Below are 19231 nucleotides of genomic sequence, written 5' to 3' on the forward strand. Positions count from 1 at the left end.
ATCACCAACGACCTCCACAGTGCAGGGGTGAAGGTATCACAAACCACTGTTGGAAGAAGACTCTGAGAGCAGAAATATAGAGGCCATACCACAATGCAAACCACTCATCAGCAGTAAGAATCGGAAGGCCAGATTGGAATTTGCAAAGAAGTACAGAGATGAGCCGCAAAAGTTCTGGAACACAATCTGAGACCAAGGTTAATCTCTACCAAAGTGATGGGAAGGCCAAATTGTGGAGAAAGCTCTCCTCTGCTCTGCTCATGATCCAAAGCATACAATCTCATCTGTGAAGCATGGTGGAGGTAATGTCATGGCTTGGGTGCAGCAGAATGAATTCAGAAGTGTACAGAAACATTTTGTCTGCCAATTTACGGAGAAATGCATTTAAACTAATCGGGAGGAGGTTTATCATGCAGCAGGACAATGACCAACAAAACCAAGGACTTCATCAGAGGGAAAAGTGGAAGTTTTTAGACTAGCCAAATCAATCACCTGACTTTAACCCCTTGACGCCTGAATTTATTCACAATTATATAAGAACTTTATTATGTGTGTTCCTGGCTCCAAACTGATGCTAAATTAAGTTGAGATTGTTAATTTGTCTATAGCATATAGAATAGATATAAATTTAGGTATGATGCAAATTAGCGACAGCAGGCATTTATGGTAAAATTCTTTACAAAATGGTAAAATTAATAAAACACATTTTCAAGTAATTGACAAATAAATTAATCTTGACAACAGCAAGAAAGAAAACACTCTCCTACTCCCTAAAATTGACAGTAGTCTTGTAGGTTTAGGGGTAGGGTTAGGGTTTAGGTTTAACTTCGCCGTGAACTGGATGTAGTTCCCACTCCAACCGGTCCTACGAGCAACCAGTGCGTGCAAAAGGTTCCTAGGTATGTATCGAATGTAAAAACACCGGCATTGGGGGGAATACTCACGCTACAGTGCATACGGAAAGTATTCACAGCGCTTCACTTTTTCCACATTTCATTATGTTACAGCCTTATTCCAAGATGGATTAAATTACTTTTTGTTGTCAAAATTCTACACACAATACCCCATAATGACAACATGAAAAAAGTTTTTTTTTAAATGTTTGCAAATTTATTAGAAATAAAGAACGAAAATATAATAAGAACATAAGTATTCACAGCCTTTAATCAATACTTTGTTGTGGCACCTTTGGCAGCAATTACAGCCTCAAGTCTTTTGGAATATGGAGCCATAAGCTTGGCACACCCATCTTTGGCCAGTTTCGCCCATTCCTCTTTACAGAAAGTCTCAAGTTCCATCAGGTTGGATGGGGAGCGTCGGTGCACAGCCATTTTCAGATCCCTCCAGAGATGTTCAATGGAATTCAAGTCTGGGCTATGGCTGGGCCACTCTAGGACATTCACAGAGTTGTCCTGAAGCCACTCCTTTGATATCTTGGCTCTGTGCTTAGGGTCGTTGTCCTGTTGCAAGATGAACCGTCGCCCCAGTTTGAGGTCAAGAGCGCTCTGGAGCAGGTTTTCTTCCAGGATGTCTCTGTACATTGCTGCATTCATCTTTCCCCCAATCCTGACTTGTCTCCCAGTTCCTGCCGCTGAAAAACATCCCCACAGCATGATGCTGCCACCAGCATGCTTCACTGTAGGGATGGTATTGGCCAGGTGATGAGCGGTGCCTGGTGTCCTCCAAACATAACGCTTGGCATTCACGCCAAAAACTTCAATCTTTGTCTCATCAGACCAGAGATTTTTGTTTCTGATGGTCTGAGAGTCTTTCGGGTGCCTTTTGGCAAACTCCAAGCGGGTTGCCACGTGCCTTTTACTAAGGAGTGGCATCTGTCTGGCCACTCTACCATACAGGCCTGATTCGTGGAGTGCCGCAGCAATAGTCGTTCTTCTGGAAGGTTCTCCTCTCTCTACAGAGGAACCCTGGAGCTCTGTCAGAGTGACCATCGAGTTATTGGTCATCTCCCTATTTAAAGCCATTCTCCCCCGATCACTCAGTTTAGAGGGACGGCCAGCTCTAGGAAGAGTCCTGGTGGTTCCAAACTTCTTCCATTTACGGATGATGGAGGCCTCTGTGCTCACTGGGACGTTTTAAAGCAGCAGACATATTTCTGTACCCTTCCCCAGATCTGTGCATCGAGACAATCCTGTCTTAGAGGTCTACAGACAATTCCTTTGACTTCATGCTTGTTTTGTGGTCTGACATGCACTGTTAACTGTGGTCCCTTATATAGACAGGTGTGGGCCTTTCCAAATCATGTCCAATCAACTGAATTTACCACAGTTGGACTCCAATTAAGCTGTAGAAACATCTCAAGGATGATCAGTGGAAACAGAATGCACCCGAGCTCAATTTTGACCTTGATCGCAAAGGCTGTGAATACTTATGTACAAGTGATTTCTTCGTTATTTTATTTTTAATAAATTTGCAAAAATTTTTAATAAATTTTTAATAAATTTGCAAAAATCTCAAACAAACTTTTTTTAAGTTGTCATTATGGGGTATTATGAGTAGAATTTTGAGGAAAAAAAAAATATTTAATCCATTTTGGAATAAGGCTATAACATAACAAAATGTTGAAAAAGTGAAGCGCTGTGAATACTTTCCGTATGCACTGTATCTCGCCTGCAGTCAGAATGGAAGGGGTTTGATGCAAATTAGCGACAGTCAGCGTTAAGGGGTTAACCCAGTAGAGCATGCATTTCACCTCCTGAAGAGGAGACTGAAGGGAGAAACCCCCTGAAACAAACAAGAACTGAAAGAAGCTGTGGTAAAAGCCTGGAATAGCATCACAAATGAAGAATGTAACAGTTTGGTGATGTCGATGGGTCGCAGGCTTGAGGCATGTTATTGCAAGCAAGGGTTATGCCACCAAATATTAATTATTCACTTCAAGATTATTTGCTATAAGCTGAAATTCTGAAGTTTTGTCTCATACTTATTTTTGGATCTTACCAAATGTCTTCAGGGAACAACAAAAACAAAGAAATTGACTTTGCCGTTCCAATACTTTTGGATGGGACTGTACCTCATGTAATGGATCACATTATTGTGCTTTCACATGCACCCAAACACACACACACTCACCACACACACACACACACACACACGGTTAACAAACATGCACATGTACATGTGTGTGCGAGCACATGCATTCACACACAAACACACACACACAAATACAAACATACAGACACAACTTCAAACTACAGCTTTGTAAACTTGTTATAACACCTTTGATGTGTCTTTTCTTAAATGGAGACAAAACAATTTTCGGTAAATTATTTTTTTCCTTTTTGTTAGCTCTCCGTTGTTTGTGAATCCAATTGCATCAGTTAATTTTAACCTGTGTATATAATCATTGTCAAATACCAGCCATTAATCCAAAATAACTAATGATCTCAACTCATTTTACTCAGAAAGTAGGTATAATTTCATGTAAATGAAGTCTGTTGAACATAAATAGAAAAGAATAAGTATAAAAATAGTTGTGATGAGTTGGAATGAAGTTGGATAAAAGTGGTAACACAGAATTGAGTGATACATTATAATTGTCTATGCTTTATAAACAAGCAAAACAGACCAGGTCACTTTTGACCTGGGAAGACAACTGGTGTGGTTATTGGCTGCCATTAAAAATAATAAAATTGTTTCAAACCAGTATCCTGACTAATCACTATATACCTTGTCAGTCATTATCCACAAACATATGTTGCTGTTTATCTCAACTGTTAGTCAAAATAATTCATAATTTCATCTTTTTTTAACTCAGAAATTAGGTATCATTTTATATATATATATATGAGTTTTTTTTTACCATATATTACAAAAATAAGTGTAAAACTAGTGGTAATAGTTTGAAAAGAAGTTGGGTAAGAAGATGTAACACAGAATTGGGGGATCATTTATACTCATGCTTTATAAACTGGCAAAACAGACCGGGTCAATTTTGACCCGGGAGGACAACAAGTCCATGGTCGACGGGAGGAAAACACAAGAATTAAACAGCAGAGCAGATCAACACCTAAGATTGATTTAGTGCAAACAGGGCAAAGTAGCAGGTCTGTTCATCTCTCCTGGTAGGACAGAGTTAGCTGTGACAAAGAAAATGTGCTGCTGACCATGCCCATGCCTTTTGATGAAACCATCTCACAGATATTATAAATTATTATTATTATAATAATTATCATATTATTATTATTATTATTATTATTATTATATATTATTATAATATTATTATAAATAAATGGACATTTTTTATGGTGTAGGCTGAAAATGAGCTTCCACTGCTTTGAAAGACCAGCAGCAGCCACTTTGAGGTGATGTAACACAGTGGTAAGCATTTTTAACAACAATGGAATGTGTTGCAGCCATCAAATTCAAAATTAGTGAATATTTGCAAAACAATAAAGTTTATCAGTTTGAACATGAAAGATCTTGCTGGAGTGTATTCAATTGATATAGGTTTAGAAGGATTTGCAAATCATTGTGTCCTATTTTTATTCACGTTTTACACAATGTCCCAACTTCATTTGGAATTGGAGGTTTTGTACATAGTAGCGTGGACCGCGTGGGATGATTTCTTTTCAAGCAGTGTGATCTATTAAAAATCATAAGTAGGGAATAATAAAAGTTCTGCTCTCGCAGTTTACTGGCTTCCATCTGATAATTTAGATCTTCTGCACAGTTTCCTGTCTCATTTTGAGGATATGGTGGTGGCAGAACGACCTGGAAAAACAGAACATACACTTTGTCGTTGGCAGTGGGATGTTTGTTGTAGTGTAACTCCTGGTAATAAAACATTTAAAACTGCATCAAGTGTTTTACACGTTGCGCTAGTATTTAAGCCCATTAATTAAAAGGTCCTTAATTTCCAGGTCCCAAAACGCATCATGAAGTGTAGACCTCCTCAAGTTAGTATAATAGGCTATTGTGATTATACAACAAAATAAGTGACCAATCTGTATTCATATTGTGGAGCAATTCGCTCTTGAAATACAAAAACAGACCATTTATAATCCCACTCCCGTATTAACAAAAACAGCCAATTTACCGCTTATCAAACTGAATAAATCGCCTGCAAATAAAGACAAAACAGCTTTGCTTGCTCCATTGTGTTGTTAGTAATAGATCCTAAAAAGTTATGGTATTCATTAGCATGATTGCCGTACTGTTTAGTTCAAAAACATCCAAAACACCAAAAAGGAAGACAAGGCGACCAAACGCGAGCTTTATTTTGAAAGGTTGAAGCTCGAAGCACCATGCCTCCCCGGCTGAGACGGGAGCATAGACTGTATATTACTAATATATTATTTTATTAATAAGGGCATGAGACAGGAGTTCTCTTTTTACTATACAGCCATACCCGACTCTAATAAAAAGGCAGAAAAGGGGTCGAAAATCCAGCTGATCAGCTGTTCCCTCTAGAGGTCTGGAGAACTTCCGTTGTGGAATCTGCAGCGTTTTTCTTTTGCATTTGTTTTTGGGGTTTGTGTGCTTTTCTTTTTGCATCGTTTTTTATTCGCATCGCGTTTATGTATTTGGTTGTGTTGTGTATTTGCATCGCGATTGCTGAATGCTGCGCATGTGTTGTCAAATTAATGTAGTTGTTTTCTTAATTTCGCTTGTGTTTTGTCTATTTGCATGTGTTTTATAAAGTTGCAGGGCGTTTGTCCTGTGCGCCACCGTGAAAACAGCCGGTTTCCCCAGAGTGGCGAGGACCTGTATTTGGACGGGATGGCACGGTTCCGCGGTGCCCTCTCTACTGGACCCAATTCAGTACATCGATCAAAGAGCTCAGCTATATTACTATTACAGCTATATTAGGGAATTTAAATCGGCATATGAGCCAGTCATCGTCATGGTCCCTGAAGTCTCTTTTCTCCTGATTCTTCCATTCCAGTCCTCCTGCAGGGCCAGCAGGGCCATCATGCAGCATTACAACGGCTTCACCGCAGTATTTATATGTTTAGTCTACAACACTTTGTGATTGTTAACACCTTGCTAAAATCACAGCATCAACTAGTGGTACCCCACCCGAGATACAATTTGAAATCGAAATGTAATAGGCAAACACTTTTCTTCATGCAGTGTTTGTTATAAACAGTATAAAAGTTTAGACCGATAACGAGGACATAGATGCGTAACGATTCGAGAGCTTAACGGCTGTATTTCCATACTACAACAAATACAATACAATACAACAATTTTTATTTACGATTTCAGTTTATGGAACAGTTATCACTGATTACAAGCGCAAATAACACTGCTGGATTTAATCTTCATGGTATGATATGATGATATGGAGTGAAAAATGCGAAGGCATCAATATTTTATTTTTCTACCTTATAGTTATTCCCATGTACTTTTTGCAGTCTACTTCATTCACCACCTCACCATCACTCGCCAATTCCTATTTTGCTCTCCAAAATAATGTACCGCGGGTCAAATTTTGCGCACATTCTCCCGTCAGTTTTTTATAAATCTACAACTTTGGGGCTGCACCCCTTTATATCTGAAAGGCCAAAAAGAAAAACAAACTATTTATAACACTGCGCCCGGTACTTATATACACGTGGCACTCTCCCAATCATTCTAAAAGTAACATGAATATTCAGCCCTTACACAACGAACGGAAAAATGGGGAAAAAAACGATTTGTGATTGTGAGATGATGTGTCAGAGGTAGAACATCAAAACAAAATCCCTGTGTTTGGAATAAACCTTGTAGTGCATATGTGTACACATTATACAACAACCAATTACCAATATACAATATTTCCATTCCATTTACCCCTAAAACAGACATATAATTCGTTTGGGAAGGAAATTCAAATTAAAAGAAAATAGAAACAAGATTTTGGATCATTATTGGTGCAAAACAGGTGAAAGTGCTTGAAATGTGACAATTTGGTAACTTGTATGGTAACTGTGGGGTGGGAATAGCAGGTGCAGAAAGACAACATTCCCACACACAGACACCTACAATCGAACACGACCACATAAAGACACACAGACACAGCAACAACACACACACACACAACACACACACAGATACACATCAAACAAACAACGCATTTCCGGGGAGAGCAGCGGAGGAAAAGCGCATTCCCTCCGCGCACGGTGTGGGAGGAGCCCCTCCTCTCCCCGGCGGAGTCGCCGGGGCACAGGCTCTGGGTCGGTTTAGCAAGAACGGGATTGTTGGGTTCAGGAAAACAAAAACTGGGTTGGGTTCGGAAAACGGACATACCATCGGAGTTCACTAAAACGCAGTCTACAAAACCTTGGGAGCATAGCATACGATCACACGTGTGGTCAAAAGTTCGCGGAAAACTGGGAACATTTTTACGCATGGAAAGTCTTATAAATCCCGACAATTGCGAGGAATGTTGCGACGACAAATTTCACCCTGCTTCACGCAACTTTTCTTGCGTAACAGGTTTTATAAATGAGGCCCCTGGACTTCAGGCAGGCCAGTCTAGTTCCCACACATTTTACTATGAAGCCACCCTGTTGTAACATCGTGCAAAATGTTACTTAATATTATCTGGCTGAAAAAAGCAGGCACCTCCCTGAAAAAGACGTTGCTTGGATGGCAGCATATGTTGTTCCAAAACCTGTAGGTACCTTTTAGAGATAATGGTGCCTTCACAGATGCTGGCTTTGAAACTTTGCGCTTGATAACAATCTGGACGGTCCTATTCCTCTTTGGCCTGGAGGACATGAAGTCCATGATTTCCAAAACAATTTGAAATGTGGACTCGTTAGACTACAGAACACTTGTCAGTCCATCTGAGATGCGGGCGGCGTTTCTTGTGTGTTGTTGATATATGGCTTTCGCTTTGCATGGTAGACTTTTAAATTGCACTTGCTGATGTAGCGATGAACTATGTTAACTGACAATGGTTTTCCGAAGTGTTCCTGAGCCCCTGTGTAATACCCTTTAACGTTTATCAGTTTGAACATTAAATATATTGTCTTTGTAGTGTATGCAATGGAATATAGGTTGAAAAGGATTTGCAAATCATTGTATTCTGTTTTTATTTACGTTTTACACAACGTCACAACTTTATTGAATTGGGGATTGTAGCTTTGTTGTAGTTTCTGTAATCACAAGTGTGGTCCTTATTTATGTCCCTTACAGTAGTTTTGTGTTCTCCTTGCAGATATTCCTCAAGTGGCCATTCTCACCAAGATTGATGAGGCCTGTCCTGAAGTCAAAAAACATTTGAGGAATGTCTACAGAGCCAAGTACATTAAGAACAAGGTACATTTCATGGTTAAAGTGTTTTCACTAAAGAAAGGAAAAAAAGTAGAACCTGAGAGAAAAGTTCAAATTCTGCCTATTTTCTTGCACAATATTGACAAAATGTGATATTCAATATCGATTATAAATATAACAATATTAATAATAATTTCGATATTTTTAAACATATGTAAAGTTACAAAAGTTCGGGAAAACGCATCGTAACAATATTCATAGATTCATAACAACATAGTGCACAGTGAGACTTGTATATGGCTCCGTAGTGCGGCTGGACCACATGACGGTCGTGGATGAAAAATATTCAATCTATCCGACTCCAAACTCACGCCTCACAGGGATAGCTACAGCGGTGTAGTCTACGTGATCTGCAGGTATACACCGTATACCCACTAGGAAAAGTCAAGCATTTCCGATACACACCACAAAGCCGTGATAATACATGCACACATCGTGGTGACAGAACGTTCTCACTTTCATTCATAAATCCACCCCGTCTGTGTTGTGAAGCACTGACATTTGGATCTTTGGGGTTTCCGTGGCCGTGCCCTGGATCTGACGCGACGTCACTTTTAAAGTTATTAAGCAACAACAAGTTCATGGTGGTCATTCTTTCGGTCTTTCCTTTCTCGCAACTGGTAGAGTTTGAACAACGTTTTAAAGTAACGAGATATGAAACGTAAATAGACCCAAATAACAGTACTTCAGTGTTTTCATAAGTCCGTCGGGTGACACTGCAGCTGCCACAGATCAGGATGACCCGATGGTTAACGTTACTGTTACAAAAAAACAGCCCAAAAATTCTACCGCAACGTTACTGTTACCTAGTAAGTGAGAGTAGCTTATATGATATTGTGTGTGTGTGTGTGTCTCTTGTGTGTGTGTGTGTGTGTGTGTGTGCCTGTGTCTGAGTACAGCAGTAAACAGAAGACAATGTTTATATTTCCTTGTATGAGATGATGAGAAAGATGGTGAGAAGTGAGAACTCCTGGTGTAGCTCTAACACAATAGTACATATTTGACCATTACGTTTTAGACATTTTAGGGGAAGCTGAGCTTCCCTTGCGGTCTTAAAGAAATAGCCACTGGTTAACTGCTCCTCAGATCTCTGCAGGGTAAATCCAGACAGCTAGCTAGACTATCTGTCCAATCAGAGTTTTCTGTTGAACGACTAAAACTACTTTTGAACGTCCACATGTTCCACCAAAACAAGTTCCTTTCTGTGGCTATAGTGCAGCGGCATTGTGGTTCTGTGCGGAGCTTAGCCCCGCCCAAGACGATTGTGATTGGTTTAAAGAAATGCCGATAAACCAGAGCACGTTTTCCTCCCGTCCAGGATGCTGTGTGGACTAGCCAGACCTTCCTTTGCAACACTGAGGAGGAGGGTCTGGCAAAGCGAGACTAGTATTGGTCCAACTGATTGGATAGGTGCCAGAAGAATAAAACCCTCGGTTGTTCTGAACTCTAAACTGTAATTTGTTTTTAAACATAGATGGAGGAGTTCAGTGTAAATGTGGGAATTCCCATGAACTGCATCTTCCCTGTGAAGAACTACCATGAAGAAATCAACCTCAACAGTGACATTGACTCACTGATCCTGAGCGCCCTGACAAACATCATCAACTTCGGAGACGACTGCATCAACATGGGTCAGTCTGAATGTTGAGACATATTTTTAAACACAGCATAAGAAGGCTGTATTCCATTATGTCAAAATAACAATCTGTGACATTAATTTGTCATGCATTACTTTTTCCTGATGCCACCATGTTTATATGTGTTTTACTTGAAAGCCCCTGTGACTCCTGCCTTTAGTAGATGATGGCTGAAAATACACGTTTCTCATTAAACTGTCCCCAGGTAAAGACAGTGATTCCAGAGTATGTCCTCCAGACTTCAGTACTGAACGTACACCCCCATACGCAAAGTAAGAAGATTCTGTTGTTGTTTCAAGAGTCATATGGTATACTGGTTCATGGTACGGCTGTTGTGGAAGTTTCTTGGCAGCAGGAGTAAAGTTTTGAAAGTTTAGTAAAGTGAAACAAATAAGACAGTCGAAGACTAAACCAAGTTAGGTTTTTGTATTTTATTATGATATAGTTGCAACTATAGGAGGAACACAGTTTCACAAAAAGCGCATCAGCTCAGCGTGGAAAAGTTTCTTCAAATGAGTGAACAGAAACACTGAGCTTAAATACATCTTCAGAGTGACAGCACACACACACACTTGGTTTATCCTGGCTCTACGTTTCTCTCTCACAGACAATCTGATAACACATGAAGACAATCGAAAAACACAAGAGACATCTTGGAGCCATTTTGCCTCCTTCCCCCTGTACGACTTTCACCCACCCAGTTGCATCTCAACTGGCATGGGAAAACTAAATGTATCAGGAGAGATAGTTTTAAGGTGACCTTGTATCTGTTCAGACAAACAGTGCTCACATTATGTACCAGACTTTGCAATTCTCACTTAGTTCAGAATCAGAATCTACATGTGGGAATGAGATAAACTCCCTTTCAGCTTTGTGAGAGAAACCTAATAGAGAAGAAAATAAGACAAAAATATAAAGAATCATGCTGAAATTGCCATTACACCGCTTTATTACACAATAAAATGCTGTTGTAGCCTCCCCGACATTACACTGAACATGTATTCAAATATTTAAATGGAGCAGCATGAAACAATAAAATAGTACAAAGTACACTGAAGGAAGAAGGAAGAAAGAAACCTGAATTATATTTACAAGGAAGATGTACAGTTATGTAAAGTACATACATATGCAAATGGAGAAATAACTATTTGTTATCATCCAGAAAACCTACAATACTCATTTATCTCTTCTGTTGTCTTTTCTCTTCAGATTGCAGTGATATGTGTCAGATTGTCCCGATGAGCCAGACTGTTTCCAGACTTTTCTGATCCTCCACCTGGGATTTATGTTGTCTGTTATTCATTCAAATAATCTAAACTCAGAGTGACTCTGTAAATGTGTTCTGTCTATGACCACATAACCATAAATTAACACATTTAAATGTATATTTCCATAGATCTATCTATGTATATTTCTGTCTTGCATTCTGCTGCAGCTCCACCCTGTGCAAGAATAAAGTATTACAGTTCATTAACATAGAGGATCTTTGAGTGTATTATATTAGCTACTGAAACTAAGCTTGGCAAGACTACTTTTTCATTTTCTGCTCTACATTCCTGGAATGCCTAACAAAGCACCTTAAAATGTGTCTCTACTCAATCTATCAGTCAATTTAAGGCCTTGATTAGTGTGTGTCTTATTGTGTCTGCTTTAATTTGATTGTTTAAAAATGTGATCTGTTGTAATTTAGATGTTATGTTATGGTTTATTTGGGGAAATGAATGTTGTGCACTCGAGTTTTCAATAAACTTTTTGAAATTAAATTTCAAAGTCTTTGGTTCTGAAGAAAAGTAGCTGGGCTGTATCCGCACATCATTGTCGCTTGCCGATGCAACCTTCCTCCACAGCGCTGTGGATGAAGTCTTTTGTGGTTTTTTATTATAACAATCAATTGTTTATTCTAAAAATGCCAACCAATAAAATCCCTGGTTTCAGCTTCTTACATGTGAATATTTATTGGTTTCTCGTAGCAATCAGCTAGTTCAGACGGCAGGATAATTCACTCCTCCCGACAATCTTAACGATGCTCCGATTATCGTAAAATAATCTGATCAGATATTCCTGCCGTGTGTGGTGTGTTAAGACTGCTCTCGTCTGCTTGGAAGGACGTCGGGACCGCTCCGATTCTCACATCGGGGATATCCAACATGTTGGATTATTTTGGCCCGATTTCTCCTTGTGTGTGTGGTGTCCCCCACTGGGGACAAACGAGCACGCAGCCTGTGTAAAATAAATAAAGTCGATGGGCATAACTACATCCACAACTGCAGCCACCACAGTCCAGCAGAGATACATGAAACGTATATATGAACGGTAATTAATCTCTGTAATACGTAACGACATTTCTATGAGAAAAAACTAATCGCCTCCATATCATGATGTAGCTGAGTATAGTCCATGCTCGCGTTGTCTTCTCTGACCATCGTCTTTTCTTTTGATAACGTTTTTTTTTCGGTTAAAAACAAACTACAAACTATCGCCGCTGCATCCTCTTCATCCGCAATGATTGTTTACTCTGAAGTCACGTTTGATCTCGCGGGATTTTGCGAGATTTCCCGTCTGACCCGGGAATGCTCGGGAGTCAAATCGGTTGGTGTGTGATGTGTTGATTTTGCCGTGTGCTGCGCACCGCACACTGTACCACCAAAACTGTTAGACCCGGGATGTTTTATATCACCGTGTGTGGGGTCTCTCAGGATTGGAAAATCGGCCGACAATTTTAAAATTGTCCGGTGTGAACCAGGCTTTATTTGTTTGGAATCTAAAATGTTTGGAATCGAAAATGGTGAAAAATGTGGATCAGTGTTTCCGAAAAAGCCCAAGATGATGTCCTAAAATGTCTTGTTTTGACCACATCTCAAAGATTTTCAGTTTTACTGTCACAGAGGAGAGAAGAAATAAAAAATCTACCTGTTTTTACATAAAAAATTACTTACTCTGAATATCAAGAGGTACCGATTAATTTAATAGTTGATAACTAATCGATTAATCTTTGCAGCTCCAGTAGCCAAAAGTATGATGGAGGAAGCGACAAAAATAAATATATGTCCAGAATAAAGGGAGAATATAAAGGTTTTAAAACTAGACTTAACGTGATTTAATTCAATCTTTACCTGCTTTTACGGCCTAACTGAAATGGAAAACTATCTCAGGAGTAAAGACTGTCAACTTAAGATATTATATACAAACTGGCGACAATAGACACACACACACACATGCGTGATGTCCTTAGGGTTGCCTTAGAAATCGTCCTGTATTTCAAAATAAAATATTGCGTCCCATTCCTGTAGAAGCCAATAGTCCGTATGAAATCAACCGTGTTTTAAGAAAAATATTATTGCCGTCCTTTATTTTTCTGCATGAAAGGTGGCAACTCTAAATGTCCAGTGTGTTATGGTTTTGTATTTTATTCTGTTTCCTGTTTTATTGTGGTAGTCTGTTTTTCTGTCGTCCCTTGTCTTGCTTTACTTCTGTCTTCTGGTTTTCCTGCCTTTGTGATTGTCTGATGTCTTTCACCTGTTTCCCAGCCTTTGTGTCACCTGTTCCTCGTTTACCCTTGTTGTCTCTGTGTTTTCCTTTGCCTGTTGTCAGATCATTGCTTTCTGTTTGCATTGCGTGTGTCTGAGTCTTCCCGAGTCGTCTCTGTGTTCCTGGTTGCTGTGTTACCTGTTTTGACTTTGTCTTCATTCTGGATTACATGTTGCCTGCTCTATCCAGGACTCCTTTTGTTTGTATTTCTGTGTTTGAAATGAAATCCTCAAACGATCCATTGTTTTCCGTCTCTGCATGTGGGTCCGCATTCTCTGAATCTGTAACAGAATGATCTGACCAATTTGGACCCAGCAGAGAGGCGTCTTTTTCCGGTGGGTTCTCAGTTTTTTCTTCTACAGTTTGCTAACTCCAAACCTACCTGGACAATGGATCCAGCAGACTCTATGTCAGATGAACTGTGTGATTTAATCTGTGACCTGGTGGAGCTGAAGACTATGTGGAAGGAGGCTAGCAGTGAGTACCTGAAGGAGATAATGTTGTTGGAAGCTCGTGAGAAGGTGTCAAAGAAACCTTGGTTAAAGGACTCTGTTCCTTACTGGGCTATATGCTTAATTTCCACTCCAACTCCTCCAACTGCTAATGGATTGAGTTCATGTAAGCCTGTTAGCTCCACCAAGGCTCCTCTTCAGATCCCCGGCCTACCTCAGTGCCAGTTTGCACCCCCCAGCCTGCCTATTGTCGGCCTGCTAGCATTTTGGCTACAGGTTCTTTGTTCATCACCCAGCCTGCCCCATTGCCTACTTCTCCAAGTCATGTCGTTTCTCAACATGGAGGAGAGCCAGAGACTTTTTTTGACTGTATTCCAATATGTTGGTAGGTGTGCTAGATGGACTGAGGAGGCCAAAGCAGCCAGCCTTCAAGCTAGAAGACAAAGGTCCAGTACGCTTTCTAGCAGCTCCCCTGAACTCCTGTCTGTCAGCTCAACTGCTACCTGTTCTGCGGGCACCCTCAACAACAAGCAGACCTTTGAGGGGACCCACCTGGCTATATTGCCTGGGACTGGTGGAGGCCATAGACGGAGTAAGGGTCAACATGGCTCCTGACGCCATGCCCAGCGTCAAACTCTCTTCAGCCCTGAGTCCTCGCTGTTCTGCGGTCCTGAGCCCGTGCTGCCCAGCAAGCCAAAGGCCGTGCTGTCCAGCGGCCCCGAGCCCCTGCTGACCAGCGTTCCAAGCTACTTATGACTGAGCGCGGTGGGGTGTGATGAACAGTGGCAATAATATTCACAATATAGATAATGGAACAATGACTAGAAATAATAGTTGTAGTAGTTCATGGTGTAGCGGCCAGCAGGGCATTACAGGGCGTATCAGGAGCATAGAAGGGGATATCAAGGGCCGGTAGAAGGTAGCAGGGCGTAGCAGTGCAAAGCGTAGCAGGGTCTAACAGGACAGCAGGGCGTAAGGCAGGACCACCAGGACAGCTGCAACCATGATTTAGGTGCCACCCAATCCAAGGAAACATGCTAGGCAAAAACAAACAAAAAACATAAAGGGAATAAGCTCCCCAGAGCTAAGTTAGTAACAAGCATTTCTGGGACAAGGATGCACACAGATGGAAAGAGAGAAGAAAGAGGAGCTCAGTGTGGCAAAGGAAGTCCCCCAGCAGTCTAAAACTATAACAGCATAATTAAGAGAGACCGGTTAAGGAGAGGAGCCTGGTCCCCCTGCCAGATCGGGCTGTACTGCCCCCTCCTCTACTTTGATTATATCATTGATTATATCCGATTAATCACCTACAATAAGTACTTTGTCTGATTTTAGGACTACACATGATAAAAACTCAGAATACTACAGAATACTGACCTGGAGCTCGGTAAAAAACAAATAAAATTGGCTGTGCTGATTTCCGTGTTGGATGTTGAAGATTAAGAACAAGGCTTTCAAACGAAGTTATAATTTAGTGTAGGTTTAAGATTAATTACCGGCTTGAATCAAAGATGGCTGCAACTCCCCCTCCCGGCCTGAGCCTCTAGGAATTTGAGTTATAATATGACTGGGAGAAGTGGCTTCATTTAGACTAAAATATTCTTCATGGCCCCGCCAGGTTTCGTTAAGACAGAGTAGATCAATTTGATTATCTGATATCAAATCGTTTACTAATACTGCTTTACAAGACATATCTAATATTTAATAGTCCACATCAAATGTTCCTATTCTGTTCTATCATTGCAGAGGTTGTTTTAATTCCAATTAGGTTGTTAAGTATAGCCCCTCTTCTGTTTACCTTTGATTTATCTGATCTGAGTCGGGGGACAGACACCGTGGTTATTAGACTATGAGTGGGCGACTGCTCCAACGGAACCACAGAGGAGCGGGTAGCACTGCACCTCTGATTACTAATATCAAACTTGGGTTGTTCAAGTTCAAGTTCATTTATTTATATAGCACATTTAAACAGCTGCTAGACAGACCAAAGTGCTTTACAGAGCTAGCATAAAAAGACATAAAACCAGCAAGACAAAGCGTAAAACACATAATAAAAACAACAAGGCTAAGAGCAACCTTAAAACACTGACTCAAATATACAAAAGAAGGACCAATCAAAGAGGAAATCAATATGCTAATGAGAATAAGTAGGTTTTTACCAACGACTTGAAGATAGCAAGGTTGGGGGCCGTTCTAATCTCTAAAGGCAGGCTGTTCCACAGACGAGGCCCTTCCACCGCAAAAGCACGCTCCCCTCTCCTCTTTAGTCTGGCACGAGGGGCTACCAGCAGAACCTGGTCGTGTGATCTAAGGCTTCTGGTAGGAGTGTACGGATGAATGAGTTTGGATAGGTAAACGGGAGCTAAGTTATGTAGAGATTTGAAGACAAAGAGCAGGATTTAGAAATCTATTCTCTGTCGTCAAACGGGCAACCAGTGTAGAGATTTGAGGATAGGGGTGATATGGTCATATTTGCGACAGTTAAAAATAAGTCTGGCCGCAGCATTTTGAACTAACTGAAGACGGGCAATTTGAGAGCCAGATATACCACAGTAAAGTGAATTACACTAATCTAGCCGGCACTTGATGAACGCATGAACCGCCATTATGGGTTGTCATAATAACAAAACACCAAAAAAGACTTTCCTCCACAGCGCAGTGCAGGAAGGTCTGCCAAACAAGACTATGATGTTCATGACACATCCCAGCTACTTATCTTTAGAACCAAAGACTTAGAAATTTAATTTCAAAAAGTTTATTTAAAACTCAGGGCCCATTGAGGGAGACCCGCATTTTAATGGTCCCCAAGTGCACAGCATACATTTCAACAAATAAACCATAACATAACATTTAAATTAAAACAGATGCAATTTTTAAACAAACAAATAAAGCAGAAACAATAAGATACACAGAAGTCAGTAATCAAGGCCTTAAATTGACAGAAAATGTTTAGATTGAGTAGAGACGCATTTTAAGGTGCTTTGTTAGGCATTTCAGGAATATGGAGCGGCAAATGAAAAAGTAGTCTTGCCGAGCTCAGTTCCAGTATCCTATGAAATGCAGTCAAAGATCCTCTATGTGGAAACTAACTGTAATACTTTATTCTTCCACAGGGTGGAACTGCAGCAGAATGCAAGACAGAAATATACATAGATATATCTATGGAGATATACATTTAAAAGTGTTAATTTAGAGTTATGTGGTCATAGACAGAACAAATCTACAGTCACTCTGAGTTTAGATCATTTGAATAAATAACAGACAACATAAATCCCAGGTGGAGGCTCAGAGACCGCTCATCAAGACGCTGTGACAAATATCACTGCCATCTGAGGAGAAAAGACAACAGAAGAGATAAATGAGTGTTGGGTGATAACAAATAGTTATTTCAATATCTGCACCTGTATGTACTTAACTTTAAGGTGTGAATATAAGTATCAAGTCAAACTCTCTATCAGATACTCATTTTAAAGTACTCTGATCACGGTCAAAAACATTTGATCAAGATATCCCAAGTGACTGAATAAAATAAAATTATCATGTAATTATAAAAGAACAGAGTTGTAGTGACTATCAGATATCATTAAATAACAGAATCCTCTTTAGGTCTCTTACTGTGTGTATGGGGGTGCAGGTTCATCAATGAAGGCTGGAGGAGGCTCTCTGGGATCATGACCGTCAGACCCTGGAGACATTAGTTTAATAAGAAATATGTATTTTCAGCCATCATCTATCTAATAAAGGCAGGAATCACAGGGGCTTTGAAGTAAAACACATAAAAACATGGTGCCCTACTATGCCCCGCTACGCCCTACTATGACCTGCTATGCCCCGCTACGCTCTAATTAATTTTATTAATTAATTAATGACATTTATATAGCGCTTTATCATAGACACTCAAAGCGCTTCGGGGGACTGCTCCTACTCTCTAGCACCACCAATGTGTAGCACCCACCTGGGTGATGCACAGCAGCCTTACGACGCCAGACGCTCACCACACATCAGCTTGCTAGAGAGGGAGGGGAACATATTTTTAGTGGTGGGGGAAACCCGGAGAAAACCCACACAGACACGGGGAGAACATGCTGCCGCTATACCCTACTATGCCCTACTATGCCCTGCTATGCCCTGCTATGCCCTACTATGCCCTGCTATGCCCTACTATGCCCTGCTATGCCCTACTATGCCCTGCTATGCCCTGCTATGCCCTGCTATGCCCTACTATGCCCTGCTATGCCCTACTATGCCCTACTATGCCCTACTATGCCCTGCTATGCCCTACTATGCCCTGCTATGCCCTACTATGCCCTGCTATGCCCTGCTATGCCCTACTATGCCCTGCTATGCCCTACTATGCCCTGCTATGCCCTACTATGCCCTACTATGCCATGCTATGCCATGCTATGCTATGCTATGCTATGCCCTGCTATGCCCTACTATGCCCGCTATGCCCAACTATGCTATGCCCTGCTATGCCCTGCTATGCCCCGCTATGCCATGCTATGCCATGCTATGCCATGCTATGCTATGCTATGCCCCGCTATGCCCCGCTATGCCCAACTATGCTATGCCCTGCTATGCCCTGCTATGCCCCGCTATGCCATGCTATGCCATGCTATGCCATGCTATGCCATGCTATGCCCCGCTATGCCCTACTATGCCCTACCATGCTATGCTATGCCCCGCTATGCCCTACTATGCCCTACTATGCTCTACCATGCTATGCTATGCCCCGCTATGCCCTACTATGCCCTGCTATGCCCTACTATGCCCTACCATGCTATGCTGTGCCCCGCTATGCCCTACTATGCCCCGTTATGCCCGTAACACCCCGCTACGCCCTGCTATACTGCTACGCCCTGAACTGCTACAACTATTATTTCTAGTCTTAATTCCACTATCTTTATTGCTACTATGACTGCCACTGTTCATCATTCAAACTGCTATGATTATTATTAATCATATTTTTCTATATCTGTATATCTGTATCAGTGTCTCTGTGTCCCCACCCAGCAGAGAAAGATGGCCGCCCACCAAGAGCCAGGGTCTGTCGTAAATGGAAGGTTTTCCTCGCCACTGTGACACCAAATGCTTGCTGTTGGAAAATTGAGTCTTTGTAAATTATAGTGTGGTCTAGACCTACTCTGTCTGTAAAGTGTCTTGACATAACTCTTTATATGATTTGATACTATAAATAAAATTTAATTTAACTGAATAGATTATTTTGACACATAAAAATGGCTGCTGCTCTGACCATTCTAACTCTTGAAATTAAATAGTATTTTGTTTACTTGTGATGAGAGAGATGAAAAAATTGCAAAGTCTGAATTG

The sequence above is a fragment of the Perca fluviatilis genome, chromosome 18, assembly GCF_010015445.1.
Source record: "Perca fluviatilis chromosome 18, GENO_Pfluv_1.0, whole genome shotgun sequence".
In the NCBI taxonomy this organism is placed as follows: Eukaryota; Metazoa; Chordata; class Actinopteri; order Perciformes; family Percidae; genus Perca; species Perca fluviatilis.